The sequence below is a fragment of the Condylura cristata genome, unplaced genomic scaffold (genome assembly GCF_000260355.1).
Source record: "Condylura cristata isolate star-nosed mole 26May11 unplaced genomic scaffold, ConCri1.0 scaffold00007, whole genome shotgun sequence".
Classification (NCBI taxonomy): Eukaryota; Metazoa; Chordata; class Mammalia; order Eulipotyphla; family Talpidae; genus Condylura; species Condylura cristata.
Window position 1 is genome coordinate 54,453,384 of NW_004567108.1, and position 14,347 is coordinate 54,467,730.

At 40.0% G+C, this 14,347-nt stretch overlaps 1 protein-coding gene across 1 annotated transcript in view; it reads right to left on the reverse strand.

The window, feature by feature from the left end:
* GHR (growth hormone receptor) overlaps positions 1–14,347 on the reverse strand; it is a 111,058-nt gene that overhangs the window by 20,609 nt on the left and 76,102 nt on the right. The gene's annotated exons all lie outside the window — the stretch shown is intronic.

Genomic DNA, 14,347 nt, shown 5'->3' on the forward strand with positions numbered 1-14,347 from the left:
CACTGCTGAGGGGAGCAGCGGGCGGGTCAGGAGAGGCCTGCCGTGCCATGTGGCCACTCCGGGGCAGGCGGGGACTGAACTCATGCAGAAATGGCTTTAGCTTCTTAATGCTGTGCTTTAACCCGCTACGCCACCAGGGAGGGCCAATATACATGGTGTTTTTAACCAAAATATGCCCCCCTTTTCCTCTGTCAACAAGCTCATGACAAATTAAACACTGTTAACTCAAACAAGTCCATCATTCAGTCACCCATTCGACACGTAGGTATTAAACACCTATCGTTAACCAGGCCGGCCCTGTTCAAGAATAGAACAGGAGACAAACTAGTAACATCTTGGTCCTCATGGAGTTTCTAATCCAGTGGGGGCTGGGGGAGGTGGGTATCCTGTGCAGAAATAAGCCAGGTAAGAAGAAACTGTAGTGCTGGGACATAAGGACCACATCCTTCACCCTCCATCTCCCATGTCAATTCAGGGGAGAAGCTCAGGCTGGGGAATGTGTCCTTGTTTTAGGACACCCATTGCCCTGAGTAGTCTGTCTATAAGCATGTGAATCCTCAGGAAATCCTGAGTTGTGGATACATTCTTTGCTCTGGGAACACATGTTGGGGATGATAGAAATTTTGGCTTAATAAAATTCCATGATCACATAATTGTGAGAAATATTCTTTTTTCCCATATGAACCGAGAAGTTTGTAAGTACTTGGGTACATGGACAGGATCTAGCTTGGTACCTAGGGCAGACAGCCAACCTTCTAGGGACTTCGCATTTATAAGTCCCTCTCAGAGCACTGAAGTGTGGGATTCTCTGAAATCTGGTATGAACAAATACGGTGAAAAATATGTTTTGCTAGGTAAGTACCTATTTTATAGCACAGTACCCAGAGAAATTTCTTTTTCTATTAGTCAAAGCCCTGAAAACACTATTTTTAGGTACTTCCATAAATTCAGTAAGAAATATTTTCCAACCACAACTATTTCAGTGTCTTCAGGTTTGAGTGTTTCATATTCTGACTTCATTTGCAAACAAGGTAAGAAGTAGAAATACACTAAGAGTTTGGATTCCAGTTAGGCTCTGCTTCCATGTAGCTATATGGAATATCTATAATCTTCCCACATCATTTGAGCTCCAATTTCCTCAGCAGAGAGGATGGAATAGATGTAATTGAGGTACTTTACCATTTGACTATTACAATGACGTCACACATACATACCACCATTAACCATGGATAGGGTCAATTTTTGGCATATGAGCTGAAACAATCTGAGATCATCAAATGTACATGCCATTCAGATTCCTATGTCCCTTGCAATAAGCCTTCCATGTGATGGTAAGAATAATGATCACAACCCAAACATTTGAAACACAAAGGAAAAAACTTCTAGCTGGGAGGAAAAATGTTAAAGGAAAAAAAAAAATTTGAAACACATTTTGCTGGCCTAAACTTAGTATTCTTGTTTATCCTGTTTCCTTTTAACTCCAGATGTATAGAAAGCTTTATATTGTCTTCTTATTCTAAATAGGAAATAGGAAATGCATGGCTGTGGTGCTAATGTGCAGAAGCCACATTATACATGGCAGGCTGGTGCTCAGGGTTATTATTTTCTTTGTCTTTTTTATGTTTATCCTTCATTGCTGCTCTCCTTTCCCTCCTTTCCTTCTCTTTCCATGCACCTTCTTTTTCTGCTTCTTTCTTTCTTCCAAGTCTGGGTATATGCTGTTAACTACTATAGCAGACAGCCTTTCTGATAGACCCACTGGTTCTTGCCTCTTTTATTTACAACCTCATGTGTTTCTATCCTTTGAGTAACTTACATGAAACCTACAGGATATGGGAGCATTAAGACATGGGATATCCACAATGAAGTTGCACAAGAATGTGACTTTGGTCTTGGTTGAAATTTCTCTCATTCACTTGCTTTTTTGTCAAATGAAGCTGACATGAGGGTTGAAAATGAGTGACAGAGAGCTGGGGGGTGGCCTCTGGACAAAGAACAGCCAGAAGCTGAGGCCTTCAATCCAACAAACTCTGAAGAATTGAATCCTAACCACAACCAAGTTAGCATTCATGGACGGTGATCCCGCCCCAGACTTCAGATGAGACCACAGCCCTGGCCGATGCTTAGATTGCAGCCTAGTGAGAGAATTTGAAGCAGAGGACTAGCTGATGAGTTAATATGGGGGGAGGAGCAGGGGGAGAAGATAATGGGAGTAAATATCTGAATAATGTTCAAATAGAAATAATGAATCCAATATATGAGAACTTGGAAGCAGTGTTCAGGAATTACAAGTATCATTTTTCTTGGCAACTGCAATGTATCACAGAAAGTATGAGGCAGCGGGTAACCTCTCTTTTGGAGGCAAGAAGTGTAGTATAGCAGCTGCCTACTTCCTTCTCAGTCACCTGCTGCTTCAACTATTAACCATGCAGAGAGCCAGCATTCCTTAGTTCAGTACTTAGTGCCGTGCTGAGGTGTCCCAAGACTGTAAGGAGCTTTGTCTAACTTCAGAATGAGCACATCTCTGACTATGCCTGAAACTCCTCATAGAAACTTATTTTGTATCTCACTGTGAAGGCCCCAAATGGCTACTATCACCCCAGTTTCTCTCTGATGAGCCATGGACCATCATTTCTAAGCCAGGAAACCTGCTCCTATGTGTTTATTTATTTATTTATTTGCTAAAATTAAAGACCATGTAGTTTAATATCCATTTATAGCATCTCTAAGAAGAGTGCTACATTTAAAACTCTCCTTTGACCCTAAATTAATTCTTAGTAAAAGAGATGAATGTTACAACTCAGAACCCCCCATTCTGAAGACATTTGAGATTTACTTTATTTTCTCTTTGGGTACTTCACTTTGATAATGAGGATTCTGAATATAGCTACATATTTATTTTCATTATTATTATGGTAACTGCATCATGTTACATACCACATCATGCTGAATACTTTAAATTTTTTTAGATTTATTTATTTATGAATACAAAACTGGGTTACAGATGAGAGGTGCAGGGGCGGTGAGAGGATTCACCAGAGACAGAGTGGGGAGCAGAACAGGCTGACTGATGAAGTACACTGCTGAGGGGAGCAGCGGGCGGGTCAGGAGATGTCTTCCATGGCATGTGGTCACCTCTGGGGCTGGGGGTTGAACTCATGCTGAAGTGGCTTTAGTTTCTTAGTGTTGTGCTTTAACCTGCTGTGCCACCAGGGAGGGCCATGTTGAATATTTTAAATGCATTATTTCCTTTAGTACTGACAACTCCAGGAGGAAGATAAAACTGGAGGTTACGGAAATTGAGCTGCCTGTGTTTATCCTGCTGTAGGAGGCTGCCATACAGACACAAATCTAGATACTTTAAAGCCTAAGTTCCTAGCACTAGCAATTGCTAGATGATTCTCTTCTCAAATAATTCCTTAAAGGGAACAAAGACAAACTCAGACATGCTTTTAGTTCAATTCTCAGAAATCTGTAACCTGGAAAGCCCTAACAACAGCATTTCCTAACTGGGACTGCACATTGGAATCGACTGGGCAGCTTTAACATATATACTGGGCTTTCCCCCAGATACTTGAGTTGATGTGTCTGGGGTACAAGCTGGATATTGAGATTTTAAAAAATTGCCCAGAGGCTTGCAGTGTGTAACCCAGGTTGAGAACCACAGCTCTAGAGAAATAAAGTTACAGGTGAGCACCAAAAAAGCTGGCTTCCCACATTGTTAGATTTTGTGATCACTTCCAGCAGCGCGACTTCTCAAATGTGTACACTCCTGTGAGGGCACAATGGGACAGTGTGGGAAGTCATGATGGTCAATTATCACCTTGCAGGATAAACACAGAGAACTGAGATATTTTAAGTAGATGTGAAAAATGGCACATATCTAAATGCTAACGTAGCCTAAGCTTTTGAAGGTAATAGGCATTAAGACTAAAATTGTATTCTTACTGGCATTTTCATTTACAAAGCTTGAAGAGTTTTACTAAACTCTAAACTAAATTACACTAAACTAAAACTCTAAAAACTCTAGTTTTTAAAATGGATGGAACAGTAGTGTATTCAAGTCTATGAAGACAGGGAGTGGAGAGGCATTGCTGTTGCAATGCATGGGCCAACTTGGTTTCCTCCTTCACTACCCTGTGGCTCTCCCTGTGGAGAGGGTGGTCTTTCGAGGCAGAGCAGAGGGAGCACATCAAGCAGCTATTTATGATTAAGTTGCATTCTTGCCCTTTGCTCTCACCAGACATGATTTTTGATTCTCATTTCACGACAAAGGAGAAACAGAAACAGTGAAATCACATACAAGTTTCTAATGTCTATTGGGACTTGGGGTTGATGGGTAGAATGGGGGAAGAGGGGAAGAAGAGGAGCAGCCATCATGGGAAGTCTGGAGGAAGGAGTCTTTGAGGGGAAGGAAACCTTCAAAACTTGGGCTGTGGAGCAGAAGACATGCAGCAGCTATCTGTCCTTAAATGTGGAATCTGTACAGCATGTGCTGAGGCCAACTGATGTGGTGGTTCTGAGCACTGGTTATCACCTTTGAACTGACACTGGGGGCTTAGCTGAACCCTTATGTGGAAGTAGGGCCCTGAAGGATGGGGCAATCTTGTCCTGTGATCAAAGTACAATAAACACAACCAGCTAAGTTTCCTTTGAAGCTGGGCAACAGTAGACAATAAGGAAAAGTTCTTCAATCTGATTAAGAACTCAGTCTTGTGGGCCTCCCTGGTGGCACAGTAGGTTAAAGCACAGCACTAAGAAGCTAAAGCCTCTTCAGCATGAGTTCAATCCCAGCCCCGGAGATGACCCACATGGCGTGGCAGACCTCTACTGACCTGCCCGCTGCTCCCCTCAGCAGTGTACTATGTCAGTAGGCCTGTTCCGCTCCCTACTCTGTCTCTGGTGAGTCCTCTCACTGTCCCTGCACCTCTCATCTGTAACCCAGTTTTGTATGCATAAATAAATAAATCTTTAAAGAAAAAAAGAACTCAGTCTTGTATAGACATACTAAAACAGTAGTTTTATAGAACCGATACATTTTGAACATGATTTTAACCTAAAAGATGAAGGAAATGATGAGACCAAAGCAGAATATTAAGTTATATGTGCATGAAAAATGAAATACTGTAATAAAAGAAAAACAGGAAGCTCATTGGACCAATTGACTCTCCTATTGGTGGATCAGGGTTGTGCTAGGAAATCTGCATATGCAGTCAATGAACGGGCCAGACTTAGAACAGAAAAACAGTCCTAGCAGGCTCAGTCATCCTGATTTAGATAAAGAATGCTTACTGTGGAACATAAGCCTAAGTTATTGTCAGTTGAAACAGCTTTCATATGTCCTGAAGATTGCACAAGTATGCTGGTTGCGCCAAGTATGGTGAAACTGTAATGTTCCTTTCACAAAATAAACACAAGACAGTGATGTTAGCACAGCTAGTCTACTTCCTAGACTTTGCTGTACAGGCTTTGGGTAAAATCTTTGGGTGACTGGTTAGCCTACATGTAGTCAGTGATTAGCCTAAATGAGGACTATCTGTATTAAGCCTTGATGTCAAGGTAAAGCGATATTACAGAACAGAACCTTCTTGATCAAATACTGGATAAGATGTAAAGAGATATAAGTCTGCCATGATGGAAGGCAACCAACATTTTCCAGGTCTCTTTTTCAGGTAAAAACAGAATGGAAGAGGGGACGATAATGACAACAGAAACTCCCTGGGGGTTGTCACATGTCTAATCACTGTTCTGCACCTATATCCACTGCTTGAATTCTCACAACTACACAGTGAGAAGAGTATTGTTCTTCTTATCATTGTGTAGAGGAAGGAATTGAGGCACAGAGAAGCAAGATAACTTTCACCAAGGTCACTTGGCTACTGTGACTGAGCCTTGAGTCTAGCTAGGCAATCTTAATTTTTCATCTCAACCATTGTGTAGCTACCAAAGTTTGGAAGCAACTCTTAAGAACTATGACTGAACATGCCCATATTTATGTGACATCTATGTGCTCACATCACAGCAAACACATACATACATAGATGAAATATGAACTGTTAATGAGTCCATTTTTTGGAAGGTTGCAAATTAATACGAATGTTGGTCTGCAATTCCCTCAAAGGCAAGAACATTTCATTTTTCTGGTACAGATTATTAGATACCAAAAGAATTGTATTTTACAGATAACTGACGCTATTCTTGAAATTCTTTTTCCCCCAAATACATTTAAAGATGTTCTGAATCATTAACAAAGTCTGAAATATTATATGGCCTTTTTTATTGTTTTTGCATAAGGATCAGTGATTATTGCACTCAATCAGGGAGTAACTATGTAGGATTCTGAGGCAAGGCTGGTGTCTTCTCTCCCTACAGTCAGTAACTTTCCTATTTGCTGTGTTATTCATGCTCTAGCTTTGTACAGTGCACAACTTATTTAAAACAATAGCAATTCTGTGTCTTGACAGTTGCTTCCACAATGGGTGGAAACTACTTGGTAATAAGTTTTGATCATACCAGGTGGTAGCTGAGAGGATAGATTCTGGAGCCAGACTTCTGGGTTCCAATCCCACCTCCATCATTTACAATCTATAATCTTGAGCAACATACTTGGCTCTTTAGCTTCCTCAGCTATAAAATGGGAATACTAATAGTATCTTCTCCAGTTATTGTGGAGATTGAGCAGGCTAATATATATAAAGTTATTAGAACAAAGCCTGAAGCACAGTAAATATATGTGTTGCCATCCTCACATTCAGCTGTGATGTCAATTTATGCTCAATTAACCCTTGTTACCTAGGGCTAGCAAGTGGTGATGGTTGTAACTGAAATTCATCCTACATTTTACACACAGTAAGTTCATTGTTCCAGCCAAACTGCCTCTCCTGACCAGTCTGCTGCTCCCCTCAGCAGTGTATTTCTGTAGATCTGCCTATTTTGCTCCCCACTCTGTCTCTAGTTAGTCCTCTCACCCACCACACCTCTGGCCTGCATCCCATTTCTGTAAGCATAAATAAATAAATCTAAAAAAAAAAAAGAAACCTATAAATGGTTGATGAGCATTAGAACAAGTAACTGAGCTACCTTACAGATAATACACCATCAAAGAGCATATTTTAAATGAGTTAGGGGGCTTGTTTAATCTATAGAATTGCAAAGTGATTGTGAAACTATGTAGGCTATTGGTATCTATAAAGACTACTGGCAAACAGACTTTAAATTAACGATGGAAATTGGCAAAAAAATTAATATAGTATTTGGATAATACCAAATGTGAGGAATTCACCTTCATACTTGACTCCCTTTATGGTTCTTTATGGAACTGCAGAAAACACAGCTGGAAAATCTTATGCTCAGACACTTACTGGCTTTGAGTTGGAAACAAGAATTCACAAGTTCTCCACTAAATCATTCATTTTTAGAAAAGTTATTTTCAATTAAACTCTAGTATACTTTAAAAAAAGAATTAAAAAATTATAGCATTGACTAAAACAAAGCCTTAGTGAACATGTCAAGTTACTTTAAATGAGTGTCAGGTCAACTGAATTTCAGTGCCTTGGAAAAGTCTTTGCTGCACATGTGGTCTGCAGGGAAGTTAACTGGACACAGACTCTTTAGCTAGCTCATGTGCATAGCAATGTCAGGAAACCGAGCCGTGCCTGGATTACTGCTAGCATTTAAGCACTTATTTCTTAAGCAAAACTTGCTTCTTGTTGTTTCAGTTATAAAAAGTATTGCATTTATTTTCCTTACTTCTAAGTAATTGGGGTTGAACATGACTTTCCCTAATTTTCAACACCCAGAAACATTAATTATTTCTCTTTTTCCCTTTCCTCTCCCTAGCATTTATCTGGTACAATTGGTTTATTATTTTTACATTATTTTAATTGCCTTAAAATCTTCTCTCCCTTGATTTCAGGCGGTTTACCCGTCAGTCTCTTAAAACTGCTAATAAGGTGTCTTGGGTGGGAAGATGGGAGCATTATTTTACTTGGAGTTCTTTTCTCTGGTGAGAGAGGGGTATGGGATGGACCAAAGCAACTGCAACAGGCCAAGTTCCAACGGTGCTGGGAGCCAGGCAGAGAGCAGCAGCACAAGACACATACTGACCTACCCACAGAAGAGCTGCCTGAGGAAACAGAACTCCCAGGGTTTTATTATTATTATTTTTTAATGTATTCCATATGCATGATTTGAGATGTCAAAGACAAAGAAATAAATAATATGAAATTCAGTAAAAGTTATTTTCTGGGCCTCTCTGGTGGCCTGGAATTTAAGTCTCAGCCCTGTCACTGCTAGGTCCTGAGTTCCATCCCGGTCTGGGAAATGACCCACATGGCGCAGCAGCCCTCACCTGTCTTGCCCCTGTTTCCCTCAGCAGTGTTTTCAGTAGATCTGCCTGTTCTGCTCCCATTCTGTCTCTGGTGAATCCTCTTACTCCCTGCACCTCTGGCCTACACTCCGTTCTTCTATGCAAAAACAACAACAAAAAAAAACCCCACACATTAAAAAAAACTTATTTTCTGTATGGTGAAGGTAAGGGACATCCCAAGTGATATAATCAAATAACTAAGATATAAGGCAAAAGGGAACTCATTGGAAGCTCTGATGGGAATGTAAAATATGCAGGCCTGGGGGCGCTCCCTGGTGGCACAGCTGGTTAAAGCACAGCACTTAGAAGCGTAAGCAACTTCCGCATGAGTTCGATTCAGCCTGCCCCTGAGAAGATCCACATGGCGTGGCAGACCTCTCCTGACCCACCCGCTGCTTGCCTCAGCAGGGTACTTCGTCCATCTGCCTGTTGTGCTCCCCACTCTGTCCCTGGTGAATCCTCTCACTCTCCACATCTCTGGCCTGTACCCCAGTTCTATATGAATAAATAAATAAATCTTAAAAAAAAAATTCAGGCCTGATTGAAAACAATTAGCAGTTCTTCAAAAATGTTAAATGTTGAGTTACCATAGCTATTCCACATCTAGGTTTATACACCAAAGAACTGAAAACATGTTCACACAAATGCTTTTGTAAGTAGAATTATTCATTAGTAGCATTATTCATAATAGTCAAAAAGTAGAAACAATAAAAATGCCTCACCAAATGATGGGTGTACAGATGAAATGTGGTATAATCTATAGAATGTAGAATATAACCTGTAGAACATCATTTGGTCATAAAAACAGTACAAAGTACTTTGAAAATATTTTGTAAAGTTAAAGAGCCAGTCCTGAAAGGCCCTATCCTGTGTTATTCCACTTATAAAAATATGTTCAAAATTGGCAAACCCATAGAGACCAAAAGTAGATTTGTGGCTTCTAGGGAACAAGGTGAAGAGAAAATCAGGAATGACAATAGGTACAGGGTGTCCTATTGAAGTACTGGAAAAGAACTTGAATTTCCATCTTGAAGTTCCTGAAGTTCCAATCTTTGAGAATCTATTTTAGTTGGTAATTTATGGGGTCACCAATTTAAATGTCTGGGCATTGGAATTTTAAAAACTCCCAGTGATTTGAAGGACTGATGACTTGTACCCTCTTTTCTTCTCTGAGCCCCGAAGGCATCCTGCTTGTTTTGACCCTGTTTCTGGCTCTCACGTTAAAGCTGATAGCTAGGAAGAGGAGGAAAAAGTTTAAGTGTGGGGATATTCTACTATAAAGCCTAAAAGTGTGGCAGTGCTTTGCCAATGTCAAATCTGTGTTACTGAAAACTATGAGCCTCATGAAGTCTATGGGGAGTCTGCTACTGCCAGAAGAAACCAACTGATAAATCAGGCCTTATTTTCCCCATCTTGTAATTTTGCTGAGAACATTTAATTCTGATTGATGATGATAGACTCTTTCATGTGCTTTCATTTCTAAAGGGTGGGAATTTCAAATGCAATGAAACAAGATATTTTGTAATGGTTGCACTGGTGCTTTTTAGTTATAGGACTTACAGCTACATCCAAAATTTATTTATATATCTGTTCATTATTCAACAATCACTGGACTCCTGCTTAAGCGCCAGGCTTCAGCTTAATACCATCCCTTCCTGAAATGGTGTATTTGGTCTCAGGGTACGGCAAGCCAGACAGACCATTTCTACAATGAGGCTGAACTAGTTCCCTGAGAACAGCTTAGTTTCTCTTTCTTAGTAATTTGTGTACATTCCTTTGCTTGGAGGAACTGGGCTATCTCATGATTGAATCTTAAGTCTATATTCAGACTTAAAAAATATTTCTTTTATATATTTCCATCTCCAGAAAGAAAGACCAGTATGAGAAATACAAAGATGAAATCGGTTTTTATGGACAAGGCTTCCAAAATTCAAGAATTTCCAGGAACATTGCTTGTCATCTGTGTATGTGTATGTGTGTGTGTGTGTTTTGAGGTATTTATTTCTGTAGTAAGGCAGCTGTGTCACACTTCATTTTTCTAAACTAAGAATTCTCATTTGGGGGTGGCCCTACCCATCCTCTTACCAGACACTGGGCAATATCTGGGTCTAACCTGGGGGTGATGCTGGCATTTAGCCGGTAGATGCTGGATTCTATGAAACTTCTTGAAACTCAAAAGATAGTCCTCACAACAAAGCATTATCTAGTTCAAAATGTCAATAGTGCCTTGTTACAAATGATAATTGAAACCAGTAAATTACAAAACAGTTCTCCAAATTTAATTATGTAACTAGAATAAAGAAAAAAATAAGAACCTAAACCCTCAATCTCCTGTATCTCCTTACCTGTCCAAACATTTTTGTCTGTTCCATAGAGAAAAACATTGCAATTTTAAGTTCCTTGGATGATTTTTAGAGGCATCCACATCAAACATTCAATGTTTCAATTAATCGGGTATTTATGCTGTACCTATTATGTGTAAGGCCTCTTCAGAGCAGTCAGAGCTATAAAAATAACAACATGAATATTCTGTCTTTGAAAAGCTGTCATCTAGCACAGAAAATAACATGTGCAGAGCAGCAGTTAACAATAAAAGGTTGTTAAAGATAATAATTGCTTTAGGAATTAAAAGACAACATTGATTAATAAGGGCCACATGAGGGTGGAGAGGAAGGTTTCAAAGAGGAGTAAAGATAGAATGATGAACTCACCCCACTTTGAAACAAAAGACTGTTGCTCCTGATCAAATCCAATACCACTAGAGTGATATCCACACACAAAGTCACCTTTATCTGCTCTTAGACCTACTAACTCAGGGTCCACATCCTAACAAGATGCCAGGTTCTCTGTAGACATGTTAGTCTGAGAAGCATTGGCTTAAGGCAGCTGTCAGCTAAGGGCTATTTTTTTCTTTTTTTAAAGATTTTATTTTATTTGTACATACAGAACTGGGGTACAGGCCAGAGGCTCAGGGGCAACGAGAGGCTTCACCAGAGACAGAGTGGGGAGCAGAACAGGCAGATCTACGAAGTACACTGCTGAGGGGAGCAGCAGGCTGGTCAGGAGAGGTCTGCCGTGCCATGTGGTCACCTCCGGGGCAGGCAGGGATCGAACTCATGCGGAAGTGGTGTTAGCTTCTCAGTGCAGTGCTTTAACCCGCTGTGCCACCAGGGAGGGCCAGCTAAGGGCTATTTTAAAAATGCTTTCCCCTTCCCCAGTTTTACGGAGCAGTAATCGACATTAGTGTCTAAGTGGTACCAGTATGATGGTGTGATATGCAAAGATTGTGATCATCACTGTGGGTTCAGCTATAAGTATTCCTTCTAACTGGGTGGGTGGTTGTTAAGGCTGGGTGAGCATCAGAGACACCTGGGGATCTTTAATGAAAGATCTTCCAGAGATCTAATTTAGTTAGATTGAGGTGATGTTTTTCACAGTGTTATATGCCAATACAAGATAATTTTTCCCTTTGTTTTAATAGGATTACATTTCACCCGAAATATGAAAATTTGGCATCCTAATGAGATGTGAAGGAAAGGTAAAATACACCCTGGATTTTGAAGATTATGAGAAAAATAATGTAAATGATTTTACCAACTGTGTTTTTATTGGACTATATTACATGCTGAAAATGAGATTTTAAATGTATCAGCTTAATAAGACATATTATTAAAATTGATTTTAGTTCTTTTATCCTTTCATGTTGTTATGAAAAGTCAAAAATGAGAATGTGAAGTACTGGAGAAGCTCCCTTCAAGACTAAATAGGAAGATATTTAGGTCTAGCAGACATTAATGCATCAAAAATGGAAGCTGCCTTTCTGTATCCATGTCTTACCCAGTAAGTCTTATTTTAGTATCAGTGGACTCCCTAGTCCCCATGACAGAGTTTCTTTCTTTCTTTCTTTTAAAGATTTATTTATGCACACAGAACTGGGGAACAGTCCAGAGGTGTAGGGGCAGTGCCAGGGTTTGTCAGACAGAGTGGGGAGCAGAACAGGCAGATCCTCAAAGTACACTGCAGAGGGGAGCAGCAGGCGGGTCAGGAAAGGTCTGCAGCACCATGTGGGTCACCTCTGGGGCAGGGATAGAACTCATGCTGAAGTGGTTTTAGCTTTTTAGTGCTGTGGTTTAATTCGCTGGGCCACCAGGATGGGCCCATGACAGGGTTTCTTGACCTCGATAGAGTTGGTATTTCCCACCGGATCATTCTTTTTAGGAGGGTTACCCCGTGCCCTGTAGGATGTTTACCTGCACTCCTACCCCCCACCTGCCAGATGCCTGAAGCACACCCTTTTTCCTTCCTCTCCCTCGGCCCCCACAATGACTATAGCCAGTGCAGAATGTCCACTGTGGAGACAGAAGCCCTGGTCTAAGATCCACTGCTCTATGGGAATATGTCATTCACTTTAATACCTCAATTACAGATGCTCTGATTATATTTAAATTATATAACTACATTTAAGTCAATATTTTATTGTATTTCAACAAAGAGCACATGAAAGCATTTTTAAACTGCCATTGACAGATCTCCCACTGTTTGCTAAGGCCTTAGCATATGCTTCCTTATTTCATCTTCACAATTTTTTTTTTTTTTAGTGGGGAAGACTGTACAAGGATATTATCTTCATTTAACAAACAAGGAAACAAGGATACTTGATTTAGTATTGACTAAAACACAAAACTCTTAATTAGCAAAGCTGAGATTTGAGTCCAGATTTTTCTCACTTCTAAGCTTCACACCCTTCACCTCCCATATGTTACATTGGCTCTTTCAATTTGATTTGGGTTTCTTCTTCATGATGAAATTACTTCACTGGCATTAGGCTCAGAGGATAATCAGCATCTAGGCACTGTTAAGTAGCTTGTAGAAATTAGGGCGTAACTGTACTTGATTTGGGAAGGTCCTTTATTTTACCTTTTACCCTCTCTTATATGAAGCAAATAGGAAAAACATTCTTATTAAAAAAGAAAAATTCCCTAAACCAACAGTGCAAGCACTCCTCACAGAAATGAGAAACTGAAGACAGTCCTTGCCTCTATGAAGCTTTAAGTCTGGTTCAGAAAGTAAGATTTATTAAATATAAAATAATCTGAAAGAAACACATTTTAGAAGATTCTGGATTCCATTTATAGAGCTATCTAAAGAAAGGGAAGACCTTTATAAGTTACACTGCTCCTAGAATGTTTCATAGAGAAGTTCAGATAGAAATGGAGTTGGGAGACAAATAATAGGGGTATGGATTAAAAAACTGATTATTTATAACAGGAAACCGATTTCATATTTGCTGTTGTGAACCAGAAGCTTAGCTGCACACTGGCAAGTGAGTTGCCCTAGTAAGAAGCCAGGGTTTGTGTTTTACTGCTTCTATAAAGTGAAGGTCTCAGATGCTAAACTTGAAATGTCCTTTTGACTACTGTTATAACTTATCCACTGGTGGACAGCATTTCACTGGACAAGTCTCAAGACTAAAGGGAACAAAAATCATGGTTCACTTTTGTCTTTTCCTTTTCCAAGTCAGGATTTCTGCTCACTTCTAACCATAACCAAAAGATAGATACACACATTGAAGAGTTATTGAAGGAACATTTGTTTTAGACATGAAAGAGGGTTTGGGGAGTAAGACTTTGGCAGTTTCAAAAAGGAAATAGTTTATGTGCATTCATACACTCTTAGAGTTGGATGAGATCTTGACAGTAAGTAGGTCCACTATTTCATTTTACAGATGAAGAACAAGATGTCCAGAGGCAAGAAGTGAGCTGCCCAAGGACACCTGGTCAAAAGCCAGGCTTTGCGTTTTACTGCTTCCATAAAGTGAAGATCTTAGCCACTAAGCTTGAAATGTCTGTTTGACTATTGCTATCACATATTTACTTTAAATTTATCAATGTTCTGGGCCCTCACTGGTGGTGCGGTGGGTTAAAGCACTGCACTAAGAAGCTTAAGCCACTTCCGCATGAGTTACATTCCCGCCTGCCC